The sequence below is a fragment of the Cydia splendana genome, chromosome 2 (genome assembly GCF_910591565.1).
Source record: "Cydia splendana chromosome 2, ilCydSple1.2, whole genome shotgun sequence".
Lineage (NCBI taxonomy): Eukaryota > Metazoa > Arthropoda > Insecta > Lepidoptera > Tortricidae > Cydia > Cydia splendana.
Window position 1 is genome coordinate 26,803,870 of NC_085961.1, and position 17,773 is coordinate 26,821,642.

The 17,773-nt window shown below is 35.5% G+C and overlaps 1 protein-coding gene across 29 annotated transcripts in view; it reads left to right on the forward strand.

Moving 5' to 3' along the window:
* Positions 1–17,773, forward strand: part of LOC134806060 (protein tramtrack, beta isoform) — a 552,198-nt gene that overhangs the window by 155,884 nt on the left and 378,541 nt on the right. The window lies entirely within an intron of this gene.

Sequence of the window (17,773 nt, forward strand, 5' to 3'; positions counted from 1 at the left end):
GTGAAGATCGCCACTGGGTGTAAGGCCATCGTTTACACTGTCGATGACGTTATCGTCCAGTTTTGTTATGAACACAATCATTCTTAATCGTTGGGTCACCGTAGCAAATTAAGGTCAGTTAGCTTTTACTGATAATATTTTAAAATTCAATAAATATTTCAAATACTCATTCCAAATATGTTTTTAAACAATTTAAATTTTAAATAAATGTTTTATTTGTCTCCTGTTTCCTTATTGTTTCCATGCAGATAGACCATGCCGTAATCATACAGGGCCAATTTTTGGTGATACAAGTTATAATATATGCGTCTGTACTCATTACTGTGAGCCTGAGCACTTTGGTTATCAAAACAAAAAAGAGCAAAGAAAAACTGGTGCTCAACACACAATTATATGGAGACCTTGATTTTCTTGTGATTTCAGTTATTTGTACAAATGAGTAGTTGCAATCGCGTACCTACTTTGTTATAATTAATAATTATGGTTTTTCCATGATCAATATATATTATTTTCAGAACCCTACTTTACGGTATCACGCTTCGGGAAGCCAGCCCTCCAAATAGGGCCGTATCGATTTAACCGATGGAGCCGCAGCAAAGGGCCTAAAGTGACTTGGAACTGCACGAAGGTCAACAACGGGATATCGAAGGGAAGTGGTTGCCGCGCTCGGATCGTCACTATCGACGAGACCATTGTTAAAATGATTAATAGTCATAATCATTAACCTAATCAGACAATGTCCGACAATACTGGACAATCTATTTGCATTTTTTTCTATTTAATTAGAATCATTATAACTGTTGATTGTCGATGTTTAAAACGACCTTCCGCTTTTTGTTGCGTTTTTGGTCCTGCAAGTATATCCCTGGATTAGTAACATTTATGCCAGATAATACAACGCCTTTTACGGATATGATGGTCATTCTTGTCTACGTGACAGCGTGATAAAATGGTATCCGTCACTTTCAATCGCGCTCTGTTAAACAGTGACGGATATTTTGTCACGTGGATAAAGCCATCCATAATAGGCCTCCAGGTTTGTCAATGTGACCACGATAGCGACTACAATAAGTCTACGCTGAACACTTTTCCTAAATCTTAGTTATAGTAAAATAAAGACTCTGTCTAATAAAAGCATACAATTTAAGCAACTAAATATTTATGTATATTTCCGAGTCCAAGCTTTAACCGCTGCTAGAAATTCGTATATTAAATTTGTTAATCTTTTTTTTTCATGTTATTCTAGAGATGATACTACTAGAGACCCGCAGCGGGAACCCAGTGATCCAGATGGGCGCGTACCGGTTTAACCAGTGGTCGGGCAGCCGTGACAATGTGCGCAAGCGCTGGATCTGCACCAAGGTGCATAACGGCTGTCGAGCTACCTTGATCACTGTGGGCAACGAGATGGTTAAGAGCACGCCGCATAATCATTGACATGGTATACTCGTATAGTACTTGTGTATACTACTAGAGACCCACAGCGGGTACCCCGTGAGTCAGATGGATTCATACCGGTTTAACCAATGGTCGGGCAGTTAGGACGCGGTGCGCAAGTGATGTGTCTGCACCGACTGCGATAGCGACTGTTGTGCTATCCCAATACGAGTAACTGTTGGCGACGAGATGGTTAAAAGCAAGTCGCATAATAATGATAGGATCAAACGAAGTTACCTGAAGTGAAGTTCAATCCTGATTATATGAAGCATTTGGTCCTGAATAATTAACAATGTAGTACATCTCGCTCGCTTGCCATTTAACGCGAATTTAGAGCCGCCATAAAAGAAAAAATCACCAACTGTCAAGATGACACTTCATATAGTTTAGAGCATACATACACTGATTGGGAAGTAACCATGAATTCATGGTTACTCGAGGAGGGTGGGGGTACCCCTTATTCAGGACCAAATGCTTCATATAATCAGGATTGAACTTCACTTCAGGTAAGTTCGTTTAATCCTATCATTATATTTGCATTTGGTCCTGAATAATTAACAATGTAGATGTTTAGAGAAGAGAATCAAAACCAAATATCTGAAAAAACTACCCAAAAAACAAGCACTTGTATTTTTGGCAAGAATGTATATATATTTTATATATCTATCATGGATACCTATCTCTATATATCAGCAAAGGTAAACTAAACATAAGTTGCCATGCGAAATCTTAAAGTAGATCAATGTTTCAAATTCTCCCTCCTATAATATGAGAATTATCAACAATAAAGTTAGAGTCTGAACTTATCATGCTATTTTAATAGGTGAATACTTTGAGAATCAGAGATTTACTGTGTACAAAATTTTGAACATGTAAAGATACCTAATAAATATCTAACAAAAGTAGCAGACTAGTTATCTGGAGCATCCCTTCGTTATAAAACATTATATTCACTTGATCTTTACCTTAACCAAAGTAAGACATGATAATTCCATTATGAAAAGAAAATATAGAAATATTATTACTCCCTCTTTTAGTACTAAGTAGCATCTAAGTAATGTACCTATATTATGGTATATAAATATAAAGCCTCCATAAAAGATGGAAGACATGTGAATTGTTACTATTTACCTTTTACTTTCTTGTTACTTGTCTAAGATACGTAAGACAAGGTTTTAAGATATTATGATGCCATATTTTTCTCTAATATTGTATTCGTTTATTCCAATAAGTACGTATTTCATTTCCTTCCTTTTATTTATTTATTCATAAACAAATGTGTCTGAATAGTCATATTTCTTTATCTCAGGTCTTCAAAGAGTATTGCTATTCTAAATAAACATAAAAAGAATTGTACTATTTGTTGAAATAAGAAGTATCTAAGCCTGTAATCTTAGTTTAAAATCTCAAGTTGATTTATTATTCGTGTCATACACCCTCAAAATTAAATAGATTCGCATTGCTTCTCGTGCATGCAATTAAGCGTAATTTATTGCATGTCCATAGAGATGGGTAACTACCCGGGTAAATACCCGCTCTCGGGTATTTACCCGGTAAATACCCGATATTTACCTACCCGCGGGTAAATACGCGGGTATTTTCGTTTTTCTTCTAAATTTGATGTGTTTAATGGTATGTGAGTATAAATAAGATTAATTTAAGTATTTTTTTACAATGTTACATAAAATGTATGTTAAAACTAATTACGAAAAGGTTGCTATGAGGTGAAGTTCGATTTTAACATATCAGTCCAATTATGAAAATCGTGTAAAATCATTCCCTGGCTTCCGGAAATGTTTTAAAATGCTTTTAATATACATTAGAAAGATGAAAATAAAGAATACTTATGAATGATAATAAAAAAAAATTGTGCAGTATCCCAACTTGTGAAGCTTATAAGTCAAACACAGTTAGTTTTAGGACAAAAATGTATATAACCTTTTTTGTAGAAAATTATGTCTACTTTAGTTTGTACATACAACACTTTTCGATATTAATGACAGATTCCAAGAAATATGAAAAAGTTCACTTTTCCCCCCTCCCCCCAACCACACCCCCCGCCGACCGAAGTTGGAATGTGTATTATCAATTATTTATTTATTTATTATTTATTTATTTAAGTCTAATAAAAATACCCTTATGACGGCCTTTTTTAATATTTATTAAAATTGTACTAAAAATTCCTTAGTTACAACTGCAACTGCAACTAAACCATTTCATTTTAAATGACACACAATAATTACAGCCATTAACTCGGTTTATATCTCCACTTTAACACAAATCGACATGTGCAACAAGAAATGAATCTACCCGTCCATTTGGGTAGATACGGGTAAATACCGGGTAGATGGGTATTTACCGGGTATTTACCTGGGTGGGTAAATTGGGTAAATACCCGCGACCCATCTCTACATGTCCATATTCTAAAATCCGAATACAACTCTTCTTTCCCCGGTTGGAGTATCTTGAGACATGTTTGGAGTTGTTTCAACTAAATATAGTAAATTTGTTACTACATGGTGACTTAACACTAGATAGTTTATGTTGGAAGGGATTTAAGTATCCTTATTTAAAAAGTTGTTAAGTAACCACTTAACTAAGCTAACTAAGTAGTCACTTCCTAACTATGCTAAAAGGGGTATTACCATTTATATAGCCTACACTTAAAATATAATAAATTGCTTTCCTAGCTACAACAAGTTTCACTTTGTATTATATTTTAATATTTTATTTCATCATCATCATATCAGCCAGAGGACATCCACTGCTGGACATATGCATAGGGAATATTTTATTTATTTATTATAAATGTCTAGAGGTAAGTACTTATATAAAAAGATGATCCTGTTGGGTATCATTCTTTCAATTATTTGTTTTAGTATTTCTCAACCACTACAGAATCTAACAAAATAAGCAATTTAAACCAAAACAACATGTAATTAGGTCAAATAATGTAAAACATTTATTTAGGGACTGTGTGAAATTATAACCACACATATGTATGTGGATCGGTCTGTGACGTTTCGTGCACTATCCCATAATAAAAACCACAAATCACTTACAACATGTGCATACACCTCGAGAATTCTAAATAGGTACTAAGAAAAACAGAATATGACTATTTACATAACATAGTTATGAGCTTATGAGTTATTATAGATAGACAGTTTGTCTCGAATGTTCTGTTAAGTGAAAATATCTTCATAGATCAGCTTGGACAGTCGTAAGACTGCTGAGAGGTGTCCCTATCTATCCACTTTCTGTTGGGTCTTTACTGATCATATTCGTACAGAGAGTATAAAGAAATGAAATGAAATGAAATGAAATGAAATGAAATGTTTATTTGGGTAACAAACAAATTACAATTACAAAATATGGTTGGAATTTCCTAGTAGATGAATTACATACATCTGTGTCAGGAAACCCCGCTCTTCCATTTGAGGTTTACAATAGCTGTTTCCAAAATAAACTTAACTACATATTTGCAAATTTTATATTTACATTTTTTTTTTGCATAGCGAAATGGAATAAAACTACAATTTCAACATTAAATACATGCATAAATTCATTAATTCAGAGCGTGCGTGTGTGTATGAGTATGTGTGTGTGTGTATGTGTGCGTGTGTGAGTATGTGTGTGTGTGTATGTGTGATATTGTTGGATATTTATTATTTTATTTTGAAAAAACATATATCGTGTCCTTGTAGTAAAGCCTCTGTTTCATCGTAGTTTAGATTTTTTAACCACTGCATAAGGTTTTGTCTACACTCAAAAACTGTCATCGGGTATATGTTTGTTTTCGTGTTAACTTTGTTGTACAGATAAGCGGATTGGTATGAGAACTGTCTTTTTGCAAAAACGGACTTGCAGCCAGGTAAGGGCACTACAGTAGTATTCCTTCTACGATTTTGGGTAAGGGGTATATAATTAAGTGTCTTGTGTAGCTTCAGTAGTATATGCAAAATATAAAGTTTTCTCATGGTTAGTAAGTCGCAGATACCATAGAGTTCCTTTGTAGAGAATCTGAAGTGTTTAAAGTACATTACCTTTAACAAACACCTCTGCCCTCTCTCAACTTCTAGAAATTTAGTTTTTGTTGCGCCTCCCCAGACTGTTATGCAATAGGACATGATTGATTGAGCCAATGAAATATAAAGTTGGTTTAATAATTTTTTTGAGGTAACATATCGCAAAATTTTAAATACCCATATAAGTTTACGTATTCTATTATTTATGTTTTCGATATGATGGTGCCAGGACAATCTCTGGTCTATGTGAATTCCAAGGTATTTGATAGAATTTTGTTTTTTAATTATAGGACATTCACAGAGTGCTGGGTTGGGGCCGCAGTGATGTATTTTGAGGTCAATATTATCAGCTGGCTGGTTTCTATCGTACTTGGAAAAGCATATAAAATTAGTTTTAGACGTGTTAAGAGTTAGGAGATTAGACGCAAGCCACTTGGAGACTTTACCTAGTCCTATTTCCGCATCCCTATAAACATTATCCCAGCCTTTGCCCCTAAACACAACCACGGTATCGTCAGCATAGGAGAAAATCCGACCATTTCTTACAGAGAGGGTTGTTAAATCGTTGATGTATATAAGGAACAGAGTGGGGCCAAGAACACTGCCTTGCGGGACGCCAAAGTGCACTTGTGTGTCATCGCTCACTTGATCTCCAATTTTCACTTTTTGCGAGCGATTCTTTAGATAATCCTCAAGCAATTTTAAACTTTTATCTCTAAAACCTATCCTTTCCAGCTTGTTGACAAGAATGGGGTGGGACACCGTGTCAAAAGCCTTTTTGAGGTCCAGAAAAACTGCGAGGCATTTTTCACCTTTATCCACGATGTCCGTAATTAAAGAAGTAAGTGCTATCGCTGCGTCCTCAGTTGATTTGCCTTGTCTAAAGCCGTATTGGCAGTCTGAAAGTATGTTAAATTTATTAAGGTAACTTATTATACGTTTGTTAATTAGTGTTTCTACGACCTTGGACAAAGCAGTTAGAACAGAAATTGGTCTGTAGTTATTTGGTTCCTCTCTTTTCCCACTCTTGTGTACCGGGAATTTTGTAAAAGGGTTCCAAAAAATAAATAAAATGTTACCACTGTCTTATAAAGGCCTGAAAGTTTGATAAATAAATGAGTTTGAAGCATTGTGCTATAATTTAATTGATATTAAATATCCATCCAATGGACTGATTAAGATTTCATATGCATAGTTTTGGTATTGTATCCTTGTTCACCTACAGTCTTGTATGTTATACAACATACTGTTCATTATCTTACATTTGAAAGTAATAATAAACTCTCGACTTAATTCAATATATAATACATTTTTCTGAAGTAAATAGAAAATATGTCTTGTTTGATCGTTTTCACCGAAGGCAATAGGGCTTCGAGAACTTAAAATTCCATTGCTCAACTGACTGAGCTATCCGGGGACATTTCATAGTTTTGTTCACGTTATAATTGTGACATTTTCATTTATATTTTTATGAGGGTGGCTAAAATAAATTAGTAGCCCTTGAAGGGTTATGTTATGATGTCTCCTTATGATATTAGAATTTATTAGTAAATTTGTATGGCAATTTACCAAACTGTATTCACACAATATGATATTATGAAACAAGCTAAAGCTTATAAGTGTTAGTGAAAAAAGTATAAGCCATTAACCCCGGGATATGACCTTTCACAATAAGGCAGTGGTTTGGATCTAGTCCTTATAAAGGCTGTTAAATACCATTCTTTTGTACACTAGTATATGTGTGTGATATACACTGCCAAGTCACTTATTTATTTTATTGTATTAGTGCAGGTTACAGAATTTAATGAATTATAAGTATAATATATAGTAAGCAGAGTTTAATGCCGCTAGCGGGCTTGTTAATGACAGAATATCACTGTCTATATTAGAATATGCTTGTGTTATTTATGTTATAGTATGTACATGAAACAGGACCACGTCCATGACTGTGCTCTTGTCATTTTTTATTTATTTTTATAATACAAAACGATTCACAAATTATCATCCCACGGATGACATGTTTTTCACATCATTCACATGTAATCCATTTTATTATCGAATAGTACATACTCTTGCTCGTCCCACGGACGAAAGGCTTTTTGCCATGCAATAAGCATTATATTATAGTTAAAGTGAGTTGAAAAAGATCTGACCATCGTTCCACGAACGAAGCACAATGTCACCACGCGACATGTGAATATTTTCAAGCCAATATTTCAAACAATGTTGCTATGCCATAAGCATTATATTATAGTTAAAGTGAGTTGAAAAAGATCTGACCTTCATTCCACGAACGAAGCACAATGTCGCCACGCGACATGTGAATATTTTCAAGCCAATATTTCAAACCATGTCCCACGGACCTATGTCTATCTTCTCTATAGAATGAAGCACAATATGTCGCCACTCGACATGTGAATATCTTTAAGCCAACACCTCCAACAATGTCCCACGGACATAGACAAACTCGTCACACGAGTATGTATAAAAACTTGGCAAAAACTTTGTATAGGTACTCTATAATAAAGTGAGGTTAAGTACACGACTATTGTATTAGACCTCCAAGTTTCCCCACGGGAACACTTTTAGCACCTTATAGTTGCAAAAATTTGGAAAATGAAGACTACTTTTGTTTACCAGCTGAACACTGCTGAACACAAATGCTGATTAAATCATCCGTAAAGATGTACAAGGCTGTACATTGTGATGATGCGATATTTACAAATTTCACTTTCCATGTACACATTGCACTGCATATCGTCTTTTTTAGGTATAACTGCATGGGAAAAACTAGTAATACTCGATAAAACTTAATTTACTAACAGTATGCGACAGATGCGTGAGGCGCGCGCAAAATATATGAAGTGTCATCTTGACAGTTGGTGATTTTTTCTTTTATGGCGGCTCTAAATTCGCGTTAAATGGCAAGCGAGCGAGATGTACTACATTGTTAATTATTCAGGACCAAATGCAAATATAATTGACATAGTGTAGTAACGGCTTTTATATATATTTGTGTTTAATATCGTTATCGTTATGCATAACTATTTCATTCAGTCATTTGTGTTAGTTAAAAAGAGGTAAAATTAACCGAGGTTAGATTAGCACCTTTCTCATGCTCTTTTGTTTTGAAAATATGGTGGTAAACTAAAGTAAAAGTAGATTCTAACTAATAATTGAATTGTATTTAGTAGTACGGTACCTGCGTCAAAGTAAAATAACTCGATTAAATGTTTTTTATTGTACGGGTATGAATTCTCCTAGTAATATAGTAGTAGTGTATTGAGTGATACGCATACCTAATTAGTTAATTACCTAAGATACTAATTAAGTACCTATACTCTAACTAAACAAATGATTATATAAGTACTAAAATTATGTATTATTTGCAAGTATTTTTATTTGTTTAATAAAGTGCTGTGATTCTAACATTTTCTTTTGCTTGTCAGATAATTAAGAGTCAATCTTTGATCCACAATAATTTAGTTACCGATATTTCCAGAAGCAATATTCACAACATCAAAATACGGCAAGCCGGTGCTTCAGATATGTAGGAGAGTACCGGTACAACAAATAGGTACCGACAGTAGGAACAAGGGCCCGAAGGCGTGTTGGGCTGTTGGGTGTTCAATAACATCATCTGGTTGTAGATCCTCTTTGAGGAAAAACAATCTTTGAGCAACTTATATCTAGTTTTCTGTGTTTCCAGAAGCGATATACACAACATCAAGATTTGGCAAGCCGGTGTTGCAGATAGGAGAGTACCGATACAACAAGTACTGTAGAAGCAAGGGCCCGAGGGTGCGCTGGGTGTGCTCGCAGTGTTCTAAGGGCTGCCGGGCTTATGTCACCACTATTGATGATTGCATAATTCAGACGAAGAATTACCATTCGCATTAAGAAGTCTGTATTGAAAATGTTTTAATGTCTTGTCATGTAAAGTTATTAAAAAATCAATGTCTGATCGTCTGCTTTTTCATCGTTTCCTCATGACGACTGTTCTGTGTGATTTTCCGCTGTCATAATAATAGTCGCCTACTTGGATCTCTGGCAGGCCTTCTTCACAAAATCCACCCATCGGGTGAATACATAAACTATCTGATAGGTACGATTTGTATAAATGAAAGTTGTTAACTGTTTTCAGTTCCCATGTTCTCGATGTCCAAGTATGGTAAGCCAGTCGTACTCCTTGGCAGACACAGATACAACCAGCACAGCAACAGCAAGGGCGAGCGCGGATTCTACGTGTGTACCAGATGGGGCACGGGCTGCCGCGCCTCCATAAGGACCTTTAATGATGAAGTCATCAAAATTAAAGATGAACATAATCATTCTTGAGTTACCTGTGTCTGTTATCGAAGTTTGGCAAACACGGCAAGCGTGGATACCTTAATTGTGTCGATGATGGCACTAAATGGACCATCAGTTACATAATTAATTTAAACATGATTTGTCTGGAAACCAGTCTCTTGAACCTGATGAAAGGCTACTAATTTTTAAAGTTCGAGCAATTGTTTTTTATTTAAGTTTGTTAAATAAATCTCTAAAAAATTTTTTGTATCATATTTTTAAAATGTTATCGCCATCAGTCACCATTAGCACCACCAATATTTGAGTTTTACGAGTTTATATTTAACTTGCCTGTGGAAAGAAAAATACAGTCAGCAATAAAAATTTATTAACATTATTAAGCATTGGAGGCCTTAATAATTTCCTTGATTCAAACACCTTAAGCATCACATAGCTTTTACATATGTCTTCAAGGTTGAGAGAATAGAGCCGGCATTATAAATTAAATGATATATTTTCAGAAGTCGTGATAACAACGTCCCGGCAAGGTAAACCCATGTTGGTGGTGAACGGGGAGTTTCGTTACAACTTGTACTGCGCCGGGCCTAAGTCGACGTGGCGATGCGCGAAGTGGAGGAACCAGGGGTGCAGAGCATCCCTCGTCACTGTTGATAACGTGGTAATGGCTATCAATGGAAGCCATCGAAATCATTAATGTAAATTAAAAAGCTTTGTCAACCAAAGTTTTTATGTATAGTATCTAATTTTATTTATGAAAACTTTTGAGGGTTTCCTGTCTGAATGTAATTTATAAAATTATTAATGTTTTGGAAGCGAAAATCATCGAATCCATTAAGAATTTATACACTTACCTAAATTAGACTATTTTCCTTGTGGTTTTGTTAGTTTTCTTATGTAAATCTTTTTGGTCAGTTTGTGTGTTTGTAAACTGGGTTACTATTAAAATAAAGTAAGTGTCCGATCAATAAATGAAATGTCATTTAGAATAACTGAAAACCCCAGAAAGAAATTCGTATTGTCCAATTGTTTTACATTGTTTTACATTTTTTGAATGCCAAATGGTTTTTCTACCTATACATCGACTTAAACAAAAAAATCGACATTTAAAAGACGTTAACTAATTCAACGGGCTATTAACATTAATTTTAAGTATAGTTTATTAGGTACTTCTCTTGTTCCTTATAGACTGGACATAAAAAATCAAAATCGCTCTCCTTCTTGATTCGACTGGCAATTCATATTACTTTTTAGCAACCGGGTTTTTTAACCTAATTAGACCCCGCTGAATCCGAATTTGCCGGTTGCTCGATCGAAATCTTGACCGGAAGTGAGATATTTGACATTAAAGGTCCCTTTTTTTAGTTTTTTTGTAAATAACTCTTAAACGGTGGCGCATAGCAAAAAATGTTCTATTACATAAGTAATCTGCATAAAATTGCCTACAAGAAAGATTCAGTACAATTTTTCGCTAGGATCAATATTCAAATTTAATTATAATCACTTCTAAGGTCCCTTTTTTAGTTTTTCGTAAATAACTCATAAACGGTGGCCAATATCAAAAAATGTTGTTAAACGATAATAATCTACACAAAATTTTTAACAAAAAAGATTCAGTACACTTTTCGCAGGGATCAATATTTAAAAAGATAATAAAGAGGGAAATTTCTAGTATAATAAATTCTAAGTTTCCTTGTTTTTATTTATTCGTTAATAATTTGAAAAGTATGACTCATAGCAAAAAAAAATCTTATACATAAATAATAAACATAAAATTTCCTACAAGAAACATGTAGAACACTTTTCGCTAGGATCAATATTTAAAAAGACAAAGCAGCGGGTAAATTATAAATAATCAATTTTAAAGTCCCTTTTTAGTTTTTTGTAAATAACTCGTAAACGGTGTCCCATAGCAAAATAGGTTTTTAAGAATAAATTATCTACATAAAATTTCCTCCAAAAAATATCTCGAACACTTTTCTCTAGGATCAATATTTATAGCGATATTAAAGGAAGAAAGTTAATTACAATCAGTTCACAGGTCACTTTTTTTTAGTTTTTCGTAAATAACTCGTAAACGGTGGCCCGTTGCAAAACAATATTATACATAAACATTAAACATAAAATTGTCCACAAAAAAGGTTCTGTACAATTTTTCGCTACGATCAATATTTAAAGAAGTATTGAAGGGGGTAAGTTAATTGTAATCAATTTCCAGGTCCCTATTTTTAGGTTTTCGTGAATGACTCGGAAAATAAGACTCATAGCAAAATAAGTTCTTAATGTTCTTGTAAATAAATAATGTGCTGGACGAATCATTTTCAGATTTTTTAGAGAACAAAATTAAAAACCTCAATGAAGTTTCGGATCGCATGTCCAGAATTAATGCTCATGTAGCGTACACCGTTATCCGATACTGCCTTTTCGTACCAAAATTTACTTACGGTCTAAGGTGCAGTCATTTTTGGAAATTTCCCACTCTTTTAGAAAAAATCGACAAAATTATTCAAAATCTATTAATTTCAGTTATTAACATAAACTTGGACGACCGCTCATGGACCCAAGCTTCCTTGCCAATAAGGCATGGTGGCCTGGGTATCAGAAAAGTGTCCAGCGTATCGCTCCCTGTATTTCTGTGGTCAACAAATAGTTCACAGGTCCTAGTTTCTAAAATTCTAAAGTCCCCGATCGACCAATTAAACATACCTTTTAATTTAGAGGCCAGAAATGCATGGAGTGATTCTTGCCCAAACACTGACCTGCCCGATAATCCCAATTCACAGCGTCGTTGGGACGAGCCGCTTTGTAGGCTGGTACGGCATAATCTGTATCAAACGGCAACCAGCCTTCATGAGCGCGCTCGCCTGCTCGCCGCTTCCGAGTGGGAATCCGGGCAGTGGCTCCAAGCCCTGCCTTCCATATCAACTGGAATACTTTTGGACGACTCAACCTTCCGCCTCTCCGTCGCTCTCCGCCTGGGAGTGAACTGTGTTTCCCCACATCGCTGTCGCTGCGGTGACCCAGTTGACCGGTTGGGCCACCATGGTCTATCCTGCGGTAGAAGCGCTGGGTGTGCCCCCCGCCATGCCAGCCTTAATGATATCATCCGTCGGGCCTTAGCCAGTGCGGAAGCACCGGCAGTTTTAGAACCTACCGGCCTCGCTCGCGATGACGGTAAAAGACCCGACGGTATGACCCTAGTGCCGTGGAAGATGGGACAGCCGCTGGTTTGGGACGCCGACGCCGATTCTATGCCGATTATTTATTTACAAGAACATTAAGAACTTATTTTGCTATGAGCCTTATTTTACCAGTCATTTACGAAAACCTAAAAATAGGGACCTGGAAATTGATTACAATTAACTTACCCCCTTTAATACTTCTTTAAATATTGATCGTAGCGAAAAAGTGTACAGAATATTTTTTGTGGACAATTTTATGTATAATATTGTTTTGCAACGGGCCACCGTTTATGAGTTATTTACGAAAAACTAAAAAAAAGTGACATGTGAACTGATTGTAATTAACTTTCTTCCTTTAATATCGCTTTAAATATTGATCCTAGAGAAAAGTGTTCCAGATATTTTTTGGAGGAAATTTTATGTAGATAATATATTCTTAAAAACCTATTTTGCTATGGGACACCGTTTACGAGTTATTTACAAAAAACTAAACAGGGACTTTAAAATTGATTATTTGTAACTTACCGCTGCTTTGTCTTTTTAAATATTGATCCTAGCAAAAAGTGTTCTACATGTTTCTTGTAGGAAATTTTATGTTTATTATTTATGTATAAGTTTTTTTGCTATGAGTCATACTTTTCAAATTATTAACGAATAAATAAAAACAAGGAAACTTAGAATTTATTATACTAGAACTTTCCCTCTTTATTATCTTTTTAAATATTGATCCCTGCGAAAAGTGTACTGAATCTTTTTTGTTCAAAATTTTGTGTAGATTATTATCGTTTAACAACATTTTTTGATATTGGCCACCGTTTATGAATTATTTACGAAAAACTAAAAAAAGGGACCTTAGAAGTGATTATAATTAAATTTGAATATTGATCCTAGCGAAAAACTGTACTGAATCTTTCTTGTAGGCAATTTTATGCAGATTACTTATGTAATAGAACATTTTTTGCTATGCGCCACCGTTTAAGAGTTATTTACGAAAAACTAAAAAAAGGGACATTGTAATAATTAACTATACATTTTAACAGCCTAATTATGTTTTCGCACCAGTCTTCATCACCTTCAGACGCGGGCGCCTACGTCCCGTGATGATAGTAGGCGTGGAACGGTACCGCCAACACGAGGTCAAAGGCTCTAAGACCAACTGGCGTTGCGTGAAGTACAGACAAGACGGCTGCCGGATGTCCGTGACCACAGTAGACGGACGCATAGTCCGGACGACCAATGAGCATAACCATTAACCACTTAACATATATATAGCTGTGGAAAACGAGCCTGGTGAGTCATAAAAGACATCTTTGGACTGATAATTCGTTAAGGAGTGAGAGTGCCCGATTGGTGGGAGTATTACCTACTTGGCCTGACGCGTATGCACCCCGCCCACGGCGAACAGTCTTCTGCGGCGTCGCGGCGGCAGAGTTTACCAGTCATTGCAAGACGATTTTGAAGGGGATAGGGAGTTTCTAACAGGATACAATGTAGCTTAAATATGCGGTGACATCATTTTATATAACATACAAAAATGATATCTCATTTCCACATAGATTTTCGTACAGTGACCCGCCTGTATACATCTCCTCTATACACGCGCATAATTATATTGCTGTCAAGCTCGGTGACACGAAGATCTATGTGGAAAGCGTCTCGAAATAATTTTATTGAATATTGATTGACGTCGCGACTGTAAGTACAGTCCAGAAGGGTGCAAGGTGTAAATATAAATATGTGTGAAATATGGACGTCTGAACATCCACCACGTCTTAATACTTATACGCGGTAAATCTATTTGGTAGGTACCTATTACCTTTTTATTATTAGTTAATAAGGATGATATATTAATCAAACTAAGGAAATCATAAACGATCTGGAGCCCAATAACGTATTTATGAATTTATTAATTTTGTACGTACGTATTAAAGTATTTTTTTATTAAAATGTGTTTTTATATTTCCCTAATAAGAAAATTTTGAACTGTAATTCATTAACGTAATAAGGCATGCATTTTGAAATGTCATTTACATTTACATTCCACACTGTCCTTTATTTTTCATAGAAATTTAACATTTGTGATGGCATTTCCAAACTTTGTCATTGCAAATGCCATGCAGGGTCAGTCTGATCCGACTCTATTTATACGTATAGGACATTGCAGTAGTTTATAAATTTGTGTTAACGAAACATTGTTTTTCAGGCCCTGTTTTCACGGCGTCAACCCGCGGCGGAATAGTGTTGTTACTGGACGACAGGCGGTACAATGTGCACAAAAGCAAAGGCAGAAGAACCATCTGGCGATGCGTGAAGTATAGGACGAACACTTGTAGAGTGTCTGTGGCCACTGTGAATGGGAAAGTTGTTAGAATCACCAATGAACATACACATTAAATTGCCCCCTAATATCAAGTGTCCTGTACATACATTAAATTGTGTTACTTGTAAGTGGCTGACAGGCGATAGACGCAAAGTTCACAAGATAAGATGAAAGATAGACAAACCATTTGGCGGTGCGTGAAATAGAGAATGTCGCCTAATAATATTGGCTGCTTAATATAGTTTATGATGTTAAATCATGTTTACACCTACTATGTAATTTATAATAATGGTAGATATAATATTGTATTTTATAATAAGTTACAAAAGTTTTGTTACTATGTAGTTTCAATGGATTGTTCACCCAGAAAGATGCTGTCTGCTGCTGTGTATAATATTAACTGAATGCAATATTAATGCTTATAAAATTAATAAATGTACGCAATAAGAACTGAAGAAATGTATTACTTAGCCATATTGCAAATTAACTAAATAATAATTAGAATTTATCTGTCCTAAAACCTGTGTGAACCCAACATTTTGAGAAACTTCTAGAAAAATAATTGTAAGTTAGAGAGATCCCACACTAGCGTCTCTCGAGTCTATATCAAGTCAAATCGATTGCTGCTGCTCGACGCAACGTTGGCGTTGACGCAACTACGCAGCGACTAAACGCTGATGTTCAAAAGATGCGAAAGTGTCTGTTCTCTCTTAGGGACAAACATTCAATAAGTTTTTAATTTCCAGTGCCAATCTTCACAAGCTCCAACCGCGGCGGCATAGTGATGTTACTCAACAACAATCGCTATAACCGTCACAAAGTCCGTGGGCCGAAGATAATCTGGCGCTGCGTCAAGTACACGAACGAGTGTCGCGTCTCCGTGCAGACCATGAACGGAGTTGTGGTTAGGATCAATAATCAACATACACATTTTTAGATGTATTGTGTGTGTAAGGTTATGTAGCTGGTGGGAGACGTGTCAAGACCAGGGTACGTGGGAAGGGAAGAGGGGGGGGGGGGGACTTTGCACTGCAGTGGGACACTCTAGTCTCATATAAAATAAAATAAATTAATATTTAAGGATAATTTTGATGGAGGCGATACTCTGGGTAGCTCAATTAGGTGTAATAGGCAGCTGTACATTTGTTAGATATAATACTATTTAAATACATAATCTACGTCCAGTATTGAATAAACTTGCTCCGGCCTACGGGTTACGGTGGCGGCGTAGCAGGCAGGCGTACAGGACAAGTCTCGTAGGATGCTGATAAGCAATAATGTGTTAACCCACATTCATTTTGCAATAAGATGTCTACTCAAAAAATGTACGCTTAAAGTTGACAAATATGGATTAACACATTATTGCTTATCAGCACAATTTATACGAATGTATGTGATGTGATCTAGCTAGATGAATGGTTTATGAATTTACATGTGTCAATACTGTCAATATTTAACGTATTTAAATTACTTAATTTTATTGTAGTATATGTATTTAAAATAATGAAGATAATGTTTTATCAATAAAAAACATTAGAATTAAGTGTCAATATAAATGCTTTATTATTAACCTAATATTGTTTTATTACAAGTTACAACATGTAGGTACCTACTAAATGTCTGGTATATAATTATAGGTATTAACCTTCTCGATTATAAAGATACGTCTAAATGTGATACTTAACTTACATTTTTACTGCAATGTGGCCGGCAACTATGAGAATCATGCTTTTACTATCTAATCTTAACTAATCCTAGCCTATGGTGTTTGTACTAAAAGAATGCCAAACATTTACAAAAATTGAAAAGGTAAACGATTTATTTCCAGGTCCAATTTATAAAACTTCTAACCGCGGCGGCATCGTGATGCTATTGGACAAAAGGCGTTTCAACATGTACAGCAAACAAGGCTTGAAGACGATCTGGCGGTGCGTCAAGTACACGCCCGCGTCCGGGTGTCGAGTCTCTGTGGTGACAGTTAATGGCGCTATAGTGAAAATAACTAATGAGCATAACCATTAAAGTTGTAAGAATTCGAGTAATTCTTACTCTGTCATACTAAAAGCGAATGTAATGTATGTGATTCAAAGAATGAAGATAAATTAAATCTACTGGAACCACGTAAATATATCAGATCTCTGTAGTAACACTTCTAAACGCCTTTGTGCTACTGTGAAAATAACTGTAGGTAACTGTCGCGTCCAATGACGACCTCTACGACAGTTAGTTTCACGTAACTTGTTTGTAGACATTTGGAAAATGGAAGTGGAAGCCGCCATTTGATCGAGGTAGGGAGCTGTTAGGGGCTTAATTATTAAAAGGTAATTTTTGACAAGGCCAGTTTGCGGTATTTTTTGTATTTTCTGACTGGTCACTCCTTTGGGTGCAGCACCTGTGACGAAACCTGCGCTGTGGATTGAACATGTTAGGTATATACTCTCTCTCACAGAGCACTTACTAAACTTGCACTGAATAAACCTACCACGGCCTACATGATA